The sequence below is a fragment of the Octopus bimaculoides genome, chromosome 5, assembly GCF_046866305.1.
Source record: "Octopus bimaculoides isolate indiv1 chromosome 5, ASM4686630v1, whole genome shotgun sequence".
NCBI classification, from domain to species: domain Eukaryota; kingdom Metazoa; phylum Mollusca; class Cephalopoda; order Octopoda; family Octopodidae; genus Octopus; species Octopus bimaculoides.
In genome coordinates, this window is record NC_142932.1 from 125,877,987 (window position 1) to 125,886,890 (window position 8,904).

The following is an 8,904-nucleotide window of genomic DNA, read 5'->3' on the forward strand; positions in this document are numbered from 1 at the left end:
AAATAGACGCGGGTGTGGTAAGAAGTTTGCTCCCCAAACACATGGTTCCGGGTTCAGTCCCACTGTGTAGCACCTTGGACAAGTGCTTCGTACTATAGCCTCGGACCGACCAACCTCTTGTGAGTGGGTTTGGTAGACGGAAACTGAAAGAAGCCCATCGTATGAATATATATATATAGAGAGAGAGGTGCAGGTATGGCTGTGTGATAAGAAGCTTGCTTCCCAGCCACATGATTCCAGGTTCAGTCCCACTGTATAGCACTGTGGACAAGTGCTTCGTACTATAGCCTTGGGCCGACCACACTCTTGTGAGTGGGTTTGGTAGACGGAAAGTGAAAGAAGCCCGTCGTATGAATATATATATATATATATATATATATATATATATATATATATATATATATATATATATATATATATATATATATATATATATATACATATATATATATATATATATATATATATATATATATATATATATATATATATATATATATATATATATATATATATATATATATATATATATATATATATATATATATATATATATATATATATATATATATATATATATATATATATATATATATATATATATATATATATATATATATATATATATATATATATATATATATATATATATATATATATATATATATATATATATATATATATATATATATATATATATATATATATATATATATAGGCGCAGGTATGGCTGTGTGGTGAGAAGCTTGCTTCCCTTGACTTCCGGTCTTGTGTGTTAGTAGTTTCTTACGTGAACAGAGGTGGATGTGGGTCAGCTGTGCCCCGTCCAATTAATGAAAACAAAGAACATTTGAAGAACTCGCCAGGGTAAGTCGGTTTTGTTGCTCAGCTGAGCAATAATTTGTTGTGTATTTTTCTTTTTCAGCAGGTTTTTGTTCAGCATTGTGACATTTTCGCTTGCCTTTGGCGGGTTTTTTGTGTTTGTTCGTTTACGAACAAAATTGTATGTTCATTCTCTGTGGTAGGCGGGTTCGCTCCGCCATAGAGTGAACATTTTTGCTTGGCTTTTTAGCCAGGAAAAAAAAAAGACCTTGTGTTCACATTTGTGAACGAATTGTGAAGTGAAAATATTTGTTGGCATGTTTTGCTGAAAAAATTTGTGAACGAATTTGTGTTTGCTGCTTGTGGTTCGAGTGTTCGGTCCACCACAACAGTAAAAATATTTTGTTTGGCAACTTTTTGCCGAATACGCAGCAGAGTACCTTGAATCGGAGTACCTTTTGGAAGAAGCCCGGATTACGTAGTGGCTGGAATTTATTTTCCGTGTTTGAACTGTTTTTTTCTCCCCTTTCTGTCTATCTTTTTTATTCTTTCTTCGTTTTCGTTTTTTTTTACTCTATTTATTCATTTGTGAACTTTTCGAACTTCATGGAAAAAAAGTGAACAGTGAAGCCACTCTCTTGGAGTGGGATGTTATACCGCCCAAGCAGTGGGTGAGAGAGACGGAGAAGAGGACAGTGGTCTTGCGGACGTATTCGAGGTCCCGCAATGCCATTGCCCTCTTCAACAAAGAAACGATAGAGAAGGAGCTGGCGGCTTGTCTGCCAGCGAAGAACTTTTTTGTCTCAAGGGGAGTCAAATTTGCAACGGTGAGGTTGCTGTTTGACTCCCCCGAAGAGGCTGGCACTGCACCCAGCCATCCACTACAGGGGGAGGATATTTTGTTCCTCTCCACTTATTGTGGAAAAAAAATTGTGAGAGTCTGGGTATGCGGACTTCCCCCAGGTACCGAAGCTGGATGGATCACAGAGGCCATCCGGCGGGGCTTGGGAGACAGTGGACCCAGACTACTAAATGTAGACGTGGCTCCCGCAGTTGACTGGGAAGGGTCAAAGGCAACTTTGACCCTATGGACCCCGGTAGCTGTGGGAGATATTGTATTTCCGGACTTCCTAAAGATGGCTGGCTGCAGGTATCCGGTGATACTTGAGGGTCGGCAACCAAGGTGTCACCTGTACCTAAAAGCTGGCCATATCCATAAAAACTGCCCCCAGGGCCGAGGGAAGGCCCTGGAAAAGAAAAAGAAAAGTGTGCCCGACGCCCCCCCCCATCGGAGGGGAGACGGCGAAAGTTGTGGAGGCTGCTGCCTCCACAAAAAGAAACTGGAAGGTGAGTAACAAAGGTTGCTCACCAAATAATGTACAGGCGGCACAGGAGACAGAGGAGGACAGCAATCCTCCACGTCTGCCGACGTTTCCCCCTGTATCTTTAAAGAAAAAGAAGAAAAGGAAGAAGAGGGAGAAGTCGGCAGATGCTTCTGTGCCGCCGATCGAACACCTATTTATATATATATATATATATATATATATATATATATATACATATGTATGTATGTACACATACATTTATACTCTCAGATTTGTTCAGTTTTCTTTCTGATCATCGTCTGGTTTCTGATTCTTGGAGGTGCAAATTGTCTCTGATTAAATTTGAATTGGGAACATTCATTTCTAAATGTTCTTATTCTCTAGACAACAGCTACATGTACACTATGTTCTTGGTGTTTTTTTTGATACATCTAATAGTTAATATTAGTTAATCAGATAATCAAGCAGATTAAACGATATGCAGTAATACATGTTAAAATCACATTTGATTTTGCATTTTATATTCCGAGTTTCATACACCAGTAACAGTAATGAACTGGAGTACAGTTAATCGACTTCAGCCATATCAACTAAATTTCTATGCTTTTACCAATCTTAGAAAGTAATCGTTAGAAATATTTTGAAATTAAACTGGATAATAGAGCATATTTCAACGAATCAGTTTTAATTACACACAAATATTTACAAGAAATAAGGAAAAAGAGAAGTTCAGTCAGTACACTGGCTTTTAAAATATTTTCCCTATTATTTCACTGGTTGTTCATTGTATTCCGATCTACACAAAATGATTATATATTCAACACATGCAAACGTGCGTGATTCCAAGTTGAATCTGTACAATTGTCCGAATGAATATCAGCTAAATGTTTGATCTTTTGGCATCATAACCATTCACCTGTCTATTAACCACGCTATTATGTTTTACTTAACTAGGCACAACGGGTTTCTCTGTTTTAATGGTTGGTGGTAATGCTAATGGCATTCAATGAGAAGTAGTGGCTTTAATCACTTAATGAAACACATTAAAGTCGTAAGTTTGAAAAAGAAGAAATACCTTCAACTGTCAATCAAAAACTGATCTATGCCTTTACATCTTCCCTCTCTCTGGCTTTAGTGTATAACTCCCATTATGCTAATCAACTTGTGCAAATACGATGTTAAAACATTGATAATGTTTTATGTTAAATTGCTAATGGTTCAACAACGCTTAAGAGGTGATTTGCTTCCTAACAATAAGCAGTTTGGGTGGGCATCGAACGATGATAGTGTCGCGCTGCTGTTGTCCTTGGTTTTGCTAATGATGCAAGTGATCTGCGTTTTATTGTTTTATTTATAAAAAGCATTAATGAATATTTAGATATCTGTTGATAATAAAAAAAAAAGAAAAAAAAGAGAAGGAACAACATCAGATTATGTTTCCATAATTAGATTAACAGCATAAAGGATCTCAACTAAAATAAGCGTTAAGATGTTTTCGGTTATTTTCCTGGAACCTGTCGAATAATCGACTGAATTATGTACAGCAATCCTGCAATTCAGTTCCATTTTTTATGTAATTTTAATGAAATATATCCTGGCATTTCTTTGTCAATTCGCTTATCTTTAGGTTTTCGATGATAACTAAAGATAAAAATGGAAAACTGAGATAGAAGGAGTTGCGAAAAGAAAAAAAAACGATTCTAAAATGTTAAATAAGTCTAATGTGTGGGATTATCATCTTTGCTTTATTAATCTTGTGATTATCTCATTATATTGCAGCAATGAAATCAAAAACAAATTATTCTGATGAAAGGACATGGCTACCACAGGTAATTTAACTGCCTCATAGACTGAACTGGGCTCCACAACCCACTTCTTTTGCTTGTTATATTACAGGCCATTAAGTAGAACAGAGAGGAAAAAGAAAGAAACTGTCTGACTCGTTTACGAAACAACCACTCGCGATCATTGCTCAATAATTAGATTCTGAAAGTGTGATGTAGCAAGGGTTATCAAGAGATATCTAAATATTCATTAATGCTTTTTATAAATAAACCAATAAAACGCAGATCACTTGCATCATTAGCAAAAACAAGGACAACAACAGCGCGACACTATCATCGTTCGATGCCCACCCAAACTGCTTATTGTTAGGAAACAAATCACCTCTTAAGCGTTGTTGAACCATTAGCAATTTAACATAAAACATTATCAATGTTTTAACATCGTATTTGCACAAGTTGATTAGCATAATGGGAGTTATACACTAAAGCCAGAGAGAGGGAAGATGTAAAGGCATAGATCAGTTTTTGATTGACAGTTGAAGGTATTTCTTCTTTTTCAAACTTACGACTTTAATGTGTTTCATTAAGTGATTAAAGCCACTACTTCTCATTGAATGCCATTAGCATTACCACCAACCATTAAAACAGAGAAACCCGTTGTGCCTAGTTAAGTAAAACATAATAGCGTGGTTAATAGACAGGTGAATGGTTATGATGCCAAAAGATCAAACATTTAGCTGATATTCATTCGGACAATTGTACAGATTCAACTTGGAATCACGCACGTTTGCATGTGTTGAATATATAATCATTTTGTGTAGATCGGAATACAATGAACAACCAGTGAAATAATAGGGAAAATATTTTAAAAGCCAGTGTACTGACTGAACTTCTCTTTTTCCTTATTTCTTGTAAATATTTGTGTCTAATTAAAACCGATTCGTTGAAATATGCTCTATTATCCAGTTTAATTTCAAAATATTTCTAACAATTACTTTCTAAGATTGGTAAAAGCATAGAAATTTAGTGGATGTTAACACTATCTCTGTTTCCCCCTCTCTCTCTGTCTTTATACATCCATCTACTCTATCTCTGACTATTCCTCTCTTTCTGCCTCTACCTCTCCCTTTGTCTCATTTCCTCTATGGCACTCTCACTGTGCATCTTTCTCTATTCGAGTTACTTCTCTTAGCGAGATACAAAGGATGGTTAAGAATGTACTATCGTATTAATATATGCATCATCACTGACATCTTACAGAAAAAAAGAAAAAGAAAACGAACCGTTCCTCCAAAAAAGGAATCATTATCAAACGAGTGTGGTTTGGTGAGAGAAATGCCAGAGTATTAACATTAAAATAAATACCTGCCAGTATATTGCTTCATTCCTTTCAGCTCTTATGAAATTTTGATCGACTTCCTTTGGCGTAGATAAAACAAGTGTCAGTACGATGCTGGGCTCACTTTCATAATCGACTCTACGCTTCATTCGCGTAAAACTTTCCCCAGAAACAATGAATTAGTAGGGTCAAAGTAGGCGACTTATCGCTTTAGCTCGGTGCCACATCTGTTTATATTAAATATATTAAATGGAGTGCAGTGATCTTTTTATTAATTTCCAATGAAAACCAGATTAGTAGATGAAATAAAAATAATATAATGATTTCTTTAAAACTTAGCTTTAGTTTTAGAAAATAATGCAGAAATGAATTCTGAGAATTTCATATTTTTCCACTGTATTAAGACCCAGCTATGCTAACAAATAATTTCATAAATCAATCAAATTGTGATACGGATTCAGTCTGAATCCGTATTATAATTGAATTTTATTAACGTCATATTTTTACAGGAAGAAAAGAAAAAAAATACATTTAAAATATAAAAGACCGAACTATCGAGAAAAAAATCCATAACTACCTCATCAAGGAAAAAAGAAAAAGAAAAAGAAAAAAAGAAAGATGGGAAACTAATAGTAGAAGATGGTGGAAGGGTATCGGGTTGTACATCCCAGAACAAGTGGCGTGTTTAGCAGCTTCTCGCGAATATAATGCAAAGACAGAGAATGGCCAGTGACACTCGCTGCAGTGGCCACCCTCATCGCGGGTCTCATTTCTCGGGTGGGCCGCAGTTGTCCCGATTTTGCAGTGCGATTCGTGTATATGTTAGAAAATATTTGATCAGAAATGATTGCATCTTCTAGGTGCCTCCCAAAATTATTTACTGCACAAACAGTTCGACATTTACCTGCGATGGAACCATATTTCTTTTGCTGCTAATTATTTCTTGACAAAACTAATTATATGAGGATAAAACGTCGAATCGATTCAAGTGAGTCCGAGATATGATTGTCATTTCTGTCATCTGAAGTAGAGGAATAAAGAAAGAAGTCAATCAAAACCGAAAAAAGAGCGACAACGGATAGAACGAAACACTGGAAGGTATTTAGTCTGCTACCCCCGTGTTTCTACCACCCTGCCCCCATCGCACTCATTTCCTGATCATTTCTTCTTTGGAAGGATATTTCCGTTTTCTTTCTAAACTGCAAACCTTTCTCAGACATCACCACCATACTACCAAGCACAGTAGTATCTCGGTTTTCGAACAATTCTGATCACGAATAAACCGTGCTTTATCTCCTCCTGTCTTTCTCATATTCATTTAATACAGTAGTACCTCAATTTATGAATGCCCCTGATCACAAATAAATCGTGCTTTATATATATATATAATGTGACAAGACTGGTCCTTTGAAATACAGGTGTAACTCATTTTTGCCAGGTGAGTGGACCGAGAAACATGAGATAAAGTCTCTTGCTCAAGGACACAACACATACTTAAGGTTCTGTACATAATTTGACCAGAAGCTTCGAATAATTTGTTAGAGCCTTTCTCTGCAAGATATCACTTATGGCTCGAAATATGTGCGATTAAAACAATGGAATCTTTGTAAGATTATCCATTAGGTAAAAGCGGCGAGCTGGCAGAGTCGTTAACACGCCGAGAAAAATGCTTAGCAGGATTTCATTTGTCTTTATGTTCTGAGTTCAAATTCCGCTGACTTTGCCTTTCATCTTTTTCGGAATCGATAAAATAAGTACCGGTTGAGCACTCAGATCGACAAGATCGATTTGACAACCCTTTTCTCCGAACTTGTTGGCCTTGTGCCAAAATTTGAAACCAATATAATCCATCAAATAAAGAGCAGATGGCAGAGTGTCGAACAAATTGTCAAGTATTATTAACGACTCTGTCTTTTTGCATTTCCGTTCCAGTGAAAATGAGGTCGATAAAATAAGAAGTACCAGCCAAGTACTGAAGTCAATACAATCGAGTGTTCTTCACACAAAATCTGTGGCCTCGTGTCACACCCCGACATTATTAATACTTGTGTTATAAAACAAATTCTGATGTTCAGACATATAAAAAACTATATTAGTAAGCTGCGCATAAAGTTCAAGAGATCAAGATGAGTATGGAATTAAAGGATTAAGCAGATGAAATGCACAGATTACCTGGTGCATGTTATCGATAGACCTGCTGGTAGGTTTTATTTTCTAAGCGATTTCGATTCCATTATATTTTGACAGAAACAAAGAAATACGCATAATAAAAAAAAAAAACTAAGTCATTACTGGTGTGTTTATAACAACAACAACAAACATCACTGTAGCGAACACCAGATTCAAATCACAAGAACTGCACTTATCTCAATGACTGATTCCTTCATTCTTTCATTCTGTTATTCTTTTTTTCAGTCATTCGACTACGGCCATGCTGAAGAATTTTAGTGGAAAAAATCGACCCCAGTACGATTCTTATTGAGCCTGGTACTTATTCTATCGATCTCTTTTGCCGAACCGCTTAAGTTACGGGCACATACACAATCAGACCAACACCGGTTGTCTAGTGGTGGCGGGGGACAAACACACACACACATATGCATACATATATATATATATATATATATATATATATATATATAAATGCGCCCTTTTAAAGCCTAGCCAGGCTCGTGGGCCCGGTTTCCCGCCAGTCCATCGCAGCGTTACTCATTTTTGCCAGCTGAGTGGACTGGAGTAACGTGAAATGAAGTGTTTTGCTCAAGAACACAACGCGCCGCCCGGTCCAGGAATCGAAGCCACAATCTTACGATCATGGTGCTGACACCCTGACCACTAGGCCACGCGCCTCCATATATATATATATATATATATATATATATATATATATATATATATATATATATATATATATATATATATATATATATATATATATATATATATATATATATATATATATATATATATATATATATATATATATATATATATATATATATATATATATATATATATATATATATATATAAGTTAGTAGAGTTAGAGGTTGGAATACGGGATTGAAATACCCGTTATACTACCGGTATAATTAACTATGTTAACCCTGAGCATACATATGCAAGCATATTTTATGCTCACAGATTACACACAATGACAAAGATAAACATGAGTTTACCCGGAATCAATTTCTGTTTACTTTAAATTTTATATATACATATATATATATATATATACATATATATATATATATATATATATATATATATTCTCGAATTTGTGTAAATGTGTATAGAATGATATATCAGTTGAATAAAATTACAACATTGGTCTGGTTTTCACATTTATTGTTATTGTATTAAAAAAATCTTTTTAGAATGATGGAAACTGAAAGAAGCCCGTCGTGTATATATATATATCATCATGTAACCTCGTGGGCATCGGTACCATTTTCCTCTTTCTCCGTTCTTCCATTCTCCGAACTTTCCATCTTTCCGACGAAGGGCTACGCCCGAAACGTCATACACTCTCTCTTTCCTTTCCTGAGCGTCCAATAATACTATCCATATCACGTCCTCACTTTGTTGTTTTTTTGTTTTTTTGTTATTGTGTTTTTGAACTATATATATATATA

General features: G+C 35.4%; 1 long non-coding RNA gene across 1 annotated transcript; it reads left to right on the forward strand.

The window, feature by feature from the left end:
- Positions 1 to 743: 743 nt before the first annotated feature.
- LOC149135851 (uncharacterized) lies at positions 744 to 7,507 on the forward strand. The gene is made up of 3 exons (XR_016242042.1): positions 744 to 867; positions 3,927 to 3,976; positions 5,780 to 7,507. It is a non-coding gene; the product is annotated as an uncharacterized LOC149135851 (long non-coding RNA).
- Positions 7,508 to 8,904: the final 1,397 nt, after the last annotated feature.